General features: G+C 37.9%; 1 long non-coding RNA gene and 1 pseudogene across 1 annotated transcript; one reads left to right on the forward strand and one right to left on the reverse strand.

Moving 5' to 3' along the window:
* Nucleotides 1-3,344: 3,344 nt before the first annotated feature.
* LOC104108245 (uncharacterized) lies at nucleotides 3,345-4,701 on the reverse strand. Its single transcript, XR_011413632.1, has 2 exons — nucleotides 4,306-4,701; nucleotides 3,345-3,617 (listed from the first exon to the last, which is right to left on the reverse strand). It is a non-coding gene; the product is annotated as an uncharacterized lncRNA (long non-coding RNA).
* A 3,782-nt stretch (nucleotides 4,702-8,483) lies between these two features.
* Nucleotides 8,484-10,097, forward strand: LOC104121492 (protein NRT1/ PTR FAMILY 4.3-like; annotated as a pseudogene).
* The last annotated feature ends 920 nt before the right edge of the window (nucleotides 10,098-11,017 follow it).

Here is an 11,017-nt window from a genome sequence, read left to right on the forward strand (position 1 = left end):
ATTTTTTATCAAAAAGACTCTTAGACGAAGCTATTTACCTAGAAAAAAAAAAGATATTAAGTTATATTGTTGCTGATAATATATTATTGTGTAATAAAAATGAGTCCTCTTTTTTATCGTTAGGGAGTATGCCATCCTGCAAATATGCAATAATACGATTGCGCCAGTCCCAATTCAGGTTTATGGTTCTTACCTCGATTTGCTCTATCGACGAGCTGAGGAGGTGGACCACATTCCGGTCTCCGGTTGTAATGTTTTTGGTGGCTGCTGCTAATTTGGCGAGTCTGTCCGCCTCGATGTTCTGGGCTCGGGGGATCTTGTCGAGCTGACATTCGACAAACTCGGGTATTAGTTTGCAGAGTTCGGCCTGGTATTTTTTTAACCTTTGCTCCTTGATTTGAAAAGTTCCCCTATGACTTGGTTGACCACGAGTTGAGAATCGCAGCGCAACCTTAGTCGATTCACCCCGTATTTGAGTGCTAGTCTCAGTCCTACAATTACGGCATCATACTCGGCCTCGTTATTAGTCATGTCCGGGCACCTTATGAACTAGCGAATTACTTTGCATGTTAGGACTTCGAGTACGAGACCCAGCCTAGACCCTGACGCGTTAGACGCGTCGTCGTTGTACAGGACACAGAGGTCTTGTATGTAGGAAGATGTGTGGACGACATCCTTTTTGACTCTGGGCATTATTTTCGCACCGAAGTCAGCGAGGACCTGTGACTTTATCACCGTTCGCGGCCGATATGTAATATTGTGCTCTCTTGGCCAATCTGGCTATTTGGCCAATCTACCCGATAGTTCGGGTTTATGTAAAATTCTTCTTAAGGGGAAAGTTGTGATGACCGAGATAGGGTGGCATTGGAAATACAGTCTAAGCTTTCGTGAAGCTACGACTAAGGCCAGAGCTAGTTTTTCAAGATGGGGTTATTTGGTCTCGGCGTCCACTAGTGTCTTGCTAATGTAATAGATGGGAGATTGCGTACCTTTATTTTCTTGGACTAAGACTGCGCTCACAGCTACTTCGGACTCAGCGAGATAGATGAGGAGAGGCTGTCCTGGTTCTAGTTTTAAGAGCCACGGCGGCGAGGACAAGTACACCTTTAACTCCTTCAGGGCTTGGATGCACTCAGGGGTTCATTAGAGGTCGTTATCCTTTTTTAGTACACCGAAGAACTTGTGGCACCTATCGAAGGATCGTGAGATGAACCTAGAAAGGGCGGTGATACGGCCAGTCAGCCTCTAGACCTGCTTTGTTGTGGTCAAGTTCTCTGGTATCCTTTTGATGTCCTTGATTTGGTTGAGGTTTGACCTCGATACCTCGCTGCAACAATAGAAAACCCAAGAACTTTTCTAAGGCCACGCCGAATGCACATTTTTCGGGGTTCAGTTTCATGTCGTATTGTCTGAGTATTCCGAAGGCTTCTCTCAAGTGGTCAGTGTGATCCTCTTTCCTTTTGGATTTGACCAGCATGCCGTCGATGTAGACTTCCATCATTTTTTCGAGTTGTTCTTTGAATATTTTCGCCACCATCCTTTGGTAAGTTGCCACTGCATTGTTCAATCCAACGGACATGACTCTGCAGCAGTACGCCCCCTGGTGGGTGATGAAGGTGGTCTTTTCCTGGTCCTCTTCCTCCATGAGGATCTGATTATAGCCCGAATAGGCGTCCAAGAAACTTAGTAGCTCGTGCCCAGCTGTTGCGTCGATGAGTTGGTTGATATGATGTAATGGAAATGAATCATTGGAGCAAGCTTTGTTCAAGTCGGTAAAATCTACACACATCCGCCACTTGCCGTTCTTCTTTTTCACCATGACTCTGTTGGCGACCCATTGGGGATACTTCGACTCTCTGGCGAAGTTGTTTTCCAATATTTTTCCACTTCTTCGTGTACTGCATCATTAATTGTGGAGTTGAACTTATGCCTAACTTGCCTCACCGGAGGGTAGAGTGGATCGACATTCAATTTGTGCGTGGCGATTTCCTTTGGGATACCTGGAATATTTGCATGTCTAAAAGCTGTGCATATCAGTTAAAATTTTACGAAACTTACCAGGTTCTTGAAGTTTGCAGCCGATGTAAGATTTCTTGTTGTGGTCGTTGCTGTCCAATTGAACTGGACCGAGGTCTTCTATGGTCGATCCTGCGGCCCTGACCATATCAGGGTCCCACATGACGTCCTCGCCGTCATCGCATACCGACCTCGACCCTGTTGATTAGTACGCCTCCTTTTATTTATCCTTTGTTTGTTGGGTGGCCGTGTAGTCTAGGGCGATGCGCTAACATTCCTGGGATGTGCGATGCTCCCCTCGTATACTGAATATGCCCCAAGGAGTTGGGAATTTGATGACTTGGTACAAGATGGAGGGTAAAGCTCTCGTGGTGTGAATCCATGGTCGCCCTATTATGGCGTTGTATGTCGTGTCCTGGTCCATGATGTGGAAGGTGGTCTCCAGAGTGACGCTACCCGCCCAGATGGGGAGTGTGATCTCGCCAGATATTCGCTCAACTGCATTGTTAAATCATGTTAGTGTGATGCAGCGTGGCACTATCTTGTCCTCGAGTTTCATTTGAGTGAGTACTCGAGGATGGATAATATATGCGCCACTCCCATCATCTACTATAATTCATCTTACGTCGGTATCTTCGTAAAGTGATAACGAGAGAATCGTAGTGAGGGAAAGATAAACCGTTGGTATCTGACTTATCGAAGATGATACTTTCTTCGAGTTCATCATACCGTTCGTGGGTGATTGACCATTTGAGCTTGTGGGTTGTGGTGAACTTCACGTTGTTGATGGAAGCATCATCCCAACCACCGATGATCATGTGGATGGTGCAGGCTGGCGAGGGCGGCTTCGACGGCCCTTGATATTGTTCACGTCCCACTACAAAAAAATGCTAAATTTGCGGAGGTTTTATTTACATATTGCGACGGTCAGTAACCTCCGCAATTTGTTGTTACGACGGTTTCCAAAACCCCCGCAATAATGTTCGCCGCAATCAATTTACGGGGTTTTTTTCGGAGACCGCCGTTATCATATAGCGGCTGAAATTTAGCGGCGGTCTAACCTCCGCAATTCGATAGTTTAACTTTTTAAGAACACACGTATAAAAAAATAGCGGCAGTCAAAACCCTACAATATTTTTATTTAACCCCAGCAAGTTTAAACACAATATTATTATACATTAAATTACGGCAATTATAACCTCTGCTATTCATTGAATTTATTTTTTTGGCAATTGTTATACCCATAAATAATCCAATTTCAATTATGTTAATATAATGAAACATCATCAGATTATATAGAATCAAGTAACATCAATATATTAATAAACTACATTAAAGTAAATTATCATTAGTCTCAAAAACTTACTTTAAACACAACGACTCCGTCAATTAAACACAAAATATCAGTATTATAGTTAGTCTTAAAATAAACTTTAAACAGAACATCTACTCCAACTATTATGGACAAAAGATTTCCTATGACCATTCAATCGAGTACGATACATTTGCAAACAACTTCAATGGTTGTCATTAGGATTACTTCCACCAGATGATCTTCTTACATCCATGGGTGAAATGGATCCGCTAGCCGCATCACTTGGCTAAAAAAAATCAAAATAAAATATAATTAACGAAAAGTACCTCAACAATATCCTAATTAATAATCACTTAGCTTAAGTCAAGTATCAGTAACTTCAAGAATTACTTTCCTCCCGATCTAACTTCAAAAGTAACAGGGACATTTAGAGATAAATAAGTCCCCTATGGAAATTGAAATGGTGGCTGATGTTGCTGTTACAAAGTTCAAGAAGGTAATTTCACTTCTAGATCGAAACAGAACTGGCAATACTAAATAAGTTTAGTTTGAAATTTTAATACATTTCAGTTTTTCAGTACTTACACATTTGATATTATTCATATAAAACATATATATGTATATCACAGACCATTCAAGGAAGCAACAGAACCTTACAAAAACTTAGCTTTTGTAGTCACCTAAGAATTCAGATTCTGAATCTGTACTTATATTTGGATTGTATAGAAAACTTGTTGATGTTTGCTTGAAGGCGCCCATAAAAAGGAAAAATCAAGAATCTACTTCTTTCAAATCAAGAAACGGAATAGGGGATAGGCTGATGTCTTGCGTGCTAATTCATGAAAGATAAAAAATGCACATTTGGTAAGAATGCATGTGTAGATATAGGAGTGAAGAAAGTGAGAAAAAGAGTCAAACACCACATAGCACAAAAGTTTTCAAAATTAAATAAGAAAGTTATGAACTTTTCTTACCGTTGAATGAGGAGAAACAAAGATCCCTGCAAATTCTTCAGGTATCCTCCCTACTTTTATTATCATATACGCCTTAAAAGCATTCATCATTTGGGTGTTAACATTCATCATTTCTTCGTAGTTCTCTTGGCTTTGATTGTGAGCATTCAACATTTGATTGTACTTCTCTTGGCATTGGGAAGAACATGAACCGTTATTATAACTTGAAGCATTCAAATCACTATAACGAGGTCTTGTTTGTCTAAACGCTCTGCCAGGAACAACTCCTAACCCCAAGCACCTTACCCTTCCAGAGTGCTCTTTTCCCAACACCTTACCAATGGCATCATTTGGCGAAATTTCCGACTCATACACGGTGCTTTGGCTCAATGCTAGTTCAATTTTTTTCTAAATACATTACACACCAAAAGTCAGTGTACTACCTTCAATCAGTGATTGATAAGTTATTAAAAAAGAATAACAAGAGAAGAAGAATATCCAACTTTTGAACAAGATCAATTTGCCTCATATAGAAGGTTATGCATTCAGTTTTGGATCTTTGGCATATGTATCAAATGGTGTTTTCGCAGCCATTAATCTATCAGATGGTATTTTCTCCTTCATTTTACTAATCAATTTGCCTCATATAGAAGGTTATGCATTCAGTTTTGGATCTTTGGCAGATGTACAGATGGCGTTTTCGCAGCCATTAATCTATCAGATGGTGTTTTCTCCTTCATTTTATTAATAATAATTTGTTGAAAGAGGACACTTTACTTTTGAGCTAAGTCAATGTTTCTATATTTGAGCACAAAATCGTCAATAACTGAATTAGGTAGCTAAACTTTAATACTTGCCAAGACATGACAAAATGATACTAATAACAAACAACAACAACATTTCGACCACGATTTTCAATCAGCCTAAAGTTTTCATCTAAAACTTTGGTAAGATTCAGATGCTTCTGGAAAAAAATTCCAGCTTTTGTTTAGGCAGAAGTTGAATTTGTTAGTTTATATCTTATGCAAACAATTTGAATTACTGAGACAATATTTTCAGTAATGCACCAGTAACTCATCATTTATTCACTCAATCTTGGTAACCATTTCTTCTTAAAATATAAAGAATATATCACATAATAACATCAACGAAGCCATTATTTGACGAAATTTCCTTTATTCACCCAAATATTCAGATCTGGATAAAAAGTGGATTAATCCGGAAAGCACAGTACCCGAGCATGAACAACTTTCATGTCAAAATCAATTAAAAAGTGGATCCCCTGGAAAAGTTTGTCCTTCCCCGATCGCTCAGCAATTCTTTGAGGTGTCCCTGTCACGCCATGTTTATGACCTCCTGTCTTAGGGCGATGCAATCTTCGGTTTTGTGTCCCCGCTCTTGATGGAACTCGCAGAGGGCGTCTGATATTCTGGTATTCGGGTCCGACCTCATCTTGTGTGGCCACTTTACCTTTGGTCCGAGCTTCTCTAAGGCGTAGATGATCTCTGTAGGTGACACGTTTGTGAGCGGATAGTAAATGGGGCATACCTCTCTTATTCCGATGAGTCCATGTTCTTGATCTGGGTGGGCCTTCTTCATGGAGAGATGAAGATGCATCGATAGTTATGACATATGGGAGATGTCGTTCTCAGTTTGGTCGTGAGGCTACGGGATCTCTTTTGATAGCATTTCTCTAATCCTTTCTGGATTCTGATTGTACTGAGATCAGTTGATGAGTCGGCCCATTGAGGCCGTCTTTGTCTGCTCGAATTTCGGTACAGTAGGCATTATGTATTTCGTCCCAAGTTGTTGGGGGATATTTCATAAGCCGGCTTAATAAATTTCTTGTCGCCCTTGAACCATTTCTGCTTAGCCCATTTTGAAAAGTAGCTACCGCCATCCCTTCTAATACATTAGGCAAAGTCATTCTTACTCGGTTAAAACGGGCGAGGAAGTCCCTCAGTCCATCTCCCGGGGACTGTTTGATAGAAAAGATGTCATTCACTCTTGCCTCGGCCTTCTTGGCCCCGACATGGGCCGCCACGAACTTATCGGCCATTTCCTCGAAGGTTTCGATGGAACGTGCCGGCAGTTGCGAGTACCGGGTCAATGCACCTCCCGTAAAGGTTTCACCGAATTTCTTTAGCATAATGGAGGATACTAGTTCCTTGGCAAGGTCATTGCCTTTCACGGCGGTGACGTAATGGGTCACATGATCCTCAGAGTCGGTTGTGCCATCATATATTTTCAGATAAGGCGACATTTTAAAGGTCTTTGGTATGGCATGTGGGGCAGCGCTATCACTATATGGCTGCTCGACGAACCGACCGACATCTCTCTTCGGTAATAACTTAGGAGCTTCCGGTATTTTATTGAGCCTTTCTTGATGTTCTCTCATTTGGTCCCGAAGTGCCTTGTTCTCGTTTTCCATTTCCTCCATCCTTTTCAGAATGGTTGGGAGAGCGTCGCCGCCTGCATGGTTAACAACATTGTAAGTAATATCCGTCGTCGGGGGTGGAGGGGGGTTGATCATGTTGCTCGTCCACTGGTGGTGCAGCACAGGTTCTCGCATTTACTGCGGCTGCGTCAGCCTCCACGTCAAACTCATCATCTCTGTGGTGTTACCACATATTCCCAATGTAACATTTAGTTGACCTAGTAATATTAGCATGCGTATCATTGATCTTATGCTATCTAGTATCTACCGCTTTTTTATTAGGGGTATTCAAATCGAATCGGAAAATCGCATCAGTCCGAAAAGTCAAACCAACCGATTAAAAAATCCGATTAGGTTTGATTTGGTTTGTTATTGAGCAAAAAAGTCCAAATCAAACCGACATATAAATATATAATTTTTATATATACTTTTTAAGACTTTATATAGAATTTTCTTTAAAACATATCTAAAAATATTTGGGATGTAATATTTAATATAACTATAAAGTGCATCTCCATTTTTATTTACTTTAAATAATGAATTATATCATCACTTTCTTACCAAGTGTTATTGAAATGAGGCATTCATATGTTAATATTTCTTATATCTTTTTCGAATGATAATTTAAAATTAAATATAATATCATATTGATTTTAATGTATAATTATTAAATTCGATTAACCTTGAAAGCGTATGTCAACGAAAAATTATTGTTAGACGACTAAGAAAATAACTATCATGTGTTGCTAAAAAAATGGTCCTATAAAAATATTTTAGTAGATCATATATTTGTCAGTTTTTTAAATTTTTACTAAACATATGTTCACTTCTAAACGCTTGGCCATACACTTTAACTTTAGAAAAATGTATTATCGGTCAAAAAGAAGCTTATTTACCTGGAAAAAAAAAGATATTAAGTTATATTGTTGCTGATAATATATTGATTGTGTAAATTTTTTTATTTATTGTATCCGTGAGCAGAGTTGACTCGATAACTATACGGGAGTGGTGAGTGTTTGTCTCAATATCCAACAAAGGTTGCTATTGAAAGAAAGGTAATAGATATTGAAGTGTTATAAATAGGAGCTCATTTTCAGCATTATTAGCAATAAAGACAACCTCTTCTAAGTTTTGTTTCACTGTGCTGACAAAACCAGGAAGAGCTAGTTACTGTCTCTATTATTTCTCTTAATTTTATTGTGTTGAAAATAAAGACAAATACGAGAGGAAATAAAGTACAACGAGAGAGATAGTTTTGGAAAAAATGGAGATGGAGACAGACAGAGAAAAAGAAAATAACAACAATATTTGTGAAGCTGAGACTAATAGTAGTGTTGATTGGAGAGGAAGACCTTCAAACTCCATTAAACATGGAGGAATGAAAGCTGCTGCTTTTGTTCTTGGTATAAATTAAGTTTATATTATATTCCCTTTAATTTCTTCTCTTTTTCTGATATGGAGTATGTAGTAATACTTACTATACTAACAGGGTTGCAAGGATTGGAGATAATGGGAATAGCAGCAGTAGGGAACAACCTGATAACATATGTGATAAATGAGATGCACTTTTCATTGTCAGAATCAGCAAATATAGTGACCAACTTTATAGGGACCGTCTTTATCCTCTCCCTACTTGGAGGCTATCTATCCGACTCTTATCTTGCTTCCTTTTGGACCCTCCTCATCTTCGCCTTTGTCGAACTTTCGGTATTTAATACTACTACTACTTACTAAATATATATTGAGTAGACGTATTAATTCAATGGGTTAACTAAGTCAGTCTGTGAAAAACATGAATCTTTATATCACCCACCTTTTATTTCATTATTATGCTCTAAAAAACGAATCTAAATATATAAGACTACTCTTTAATCTTTATATATATAGTAGTAATTTATTTTCTCACTTGTGTATGTAGGGTTTCATATTACTGTCAGTGCAAGCTCATCTTCCACATTATTAGTAATTGTTGGGTAAGGGGCTGGGAGTCCGGGTCGGAGTCATGATCGAACATGACACTTGTTTGGTGTGCTTGGTTAAGTAATCAAGTTACGTCTTTACTATCGACTATAGCTAGCTTTTGGCATGATGATAAGCACTTGATCCTAACACGTCTAATATTATCATCATAATGTTCTACTGAGATAGTATATACATGCAGTGATATAGCTAAAGTAGGAATTCGCCACTTACTACACTCTTCGCTTAATGTTACTTAATTTAGTTTTAAGGCGTAATGGTAATCATAGTTTAGCACTACTTTGGTATATTCTTCCACACTAATTATGTAGAGAACTTTCTTTTTGTCCTTCTATTTTCAGATTCTTGGACAAGGCTTGTATAAAAGTGCAAGATGGAAATAACACAAAAGAGATAAGTCGATGGAGACTTTGCACATTAACACAAGTAGAGCAAGTGAAGATCCTAATTTCAGTCATTCCCATCTTTGCTTGCACTATAATTTTCAATACCATTTTAGCACAACTTCAAACTTTTTCAGTACAACAAGGAAGTACCATGAACACTAAGCTAACTAAAAATTTCCATATACCTCCAGCTTCCCTTCAATCAATTCCTTACATACTGTTAATTTTCATAGTCCCTCTCTATGACACATTTTTCGTCCCTTTCGCGAGAAAATTCACCGATCATGATTCAGGTATTATTGAAATACGTGATCATTTCGTTTAAAATTTTAACCAGTCAGAAAGAGCACAATTTTAATTAATTATTTATATTATGTCGTCTCAACAGGCATCACCCCTCTGCAACGTATAGGTCTTGGCCTATTTATCGCGACTTTCTCCATGGTATCAGCAGCCTTAATGGAAAATAAAAGGAGAATTTCTGTAGTGAACGAAAATAAAACCATATCAATATTTTGGATCACCCCACAATTCTTGATTTTTGAAATATCTGAGATGTTCACTGCAGTTGGACTTATTGAGTTCTTTTACAAGCAATCGTTAAAAGGGATGCAATCCTTTTTAACAGCCATTACTTATTGCTTCATATTCATTTGGCTTTTATTTAAGCTCACTTCTTGTTTCATTAGTGAATAAGACCACTTCAAATTCATCACATGGTGGCTGGCTTAGTGGCAATAATCTCAACAAAGACAGACTTGATCTTTTCTATTGGTTGTTGGCAGTGCTGAGCTTTCTCAACTTCCTCAACTATCTGTTTTGGGCTACATGGTATTCCAAAAATCAAACTTCATCAACAACAATACAGCAAGATTTTAATTCCAAAGTTGTTGGAGATGATAGTATAGCATAATTAATTAATGGAATTACTATGTACTTTTAGGGGAATAATTTTCTCTAAATTCTCTAAGGTGCCTATGGAAATGATGATATATAACTCTACTTAGGTGATTGGAATATGTAAATGTCTACAAAAATCCGACTAATCATGGACGTAATCCTGTTATTGGTTGGTTATATGAAACCCTTTTTTTGTAAGGATATGTTACATTAGAGTGTAACTTAACCTGTGCTAGTAATCAATTTTATCCGGTTAGCATACTTATCATAGAAATTCGCTTATCATAGAAATTTTATGTATAACTATCTTATAAATATATTAATTATATGAATATTTTAATACCCTCTGTGCATAAAACTAACACTCAAATAAAAACAATGCTTTTATTAATTGCATAAACACTTTTGAAGTTGCATATATATTTGATGAAAAAGGAGGTCTCCTTTTCAAAGGTTCTTTTAGTCGTCGGTCTCCGGCCCAAAGCCTCGGGCTTTGAAGAATTTAGGTAGCTTTCCATTTACAGATTCAATATATTTAATTTCTCTAGTACGTCAATATCACTTCCTCGACCATGCAGAAAATTGTGGACCTATTCACTCTCTTTTAAATGACAAAAACATAGCACAAAGTTTGTATAATAAACTTACTAACACTCGTTTACACTAATTCGGACGCACATTTTTTTTTAAACAATCATCAGTTATCCTCTCAATTAACTAATACACATTCTCACATAATTGAGTATGAGTAATTTTTTTCCCGATGCCCATAAAACCCTTAAAACCCATGCCCCTTTTCTTATCTCATATTCTAACATCAAATTAACTCAATTGCCCATAAAATCATACCTGCAAATAGTCAATATGTGATAAAATCCCAAAAAAAATCTACTCCAAAAGCCTCAAAATTTCATACTCCTACTACATGCTAACATTATCAAGAATGAAATCACTACTTTACCCAATGCTTTCAAGACCCACAACAGCTCCTTTATCTTTCTGCTTTCATTTTCAAGAACCCATTTTTGTA

The sequence above is a fragment of the Nicotiana tomentosiformis genome, chromosome 1 (assembly GCF_000390325.3).
Source record: "Nicotiana tomentosiformis chromosome 1, ASM39032v3, whole genome shotgun sequence".
NCBI classification, from domain to species: Eukaryota; Viridiplantae; Streptophyta; class Magnoliopsida; order Solanales; family Solanaceae; genus Nicotiana; species Nicotiana tomentosiformis.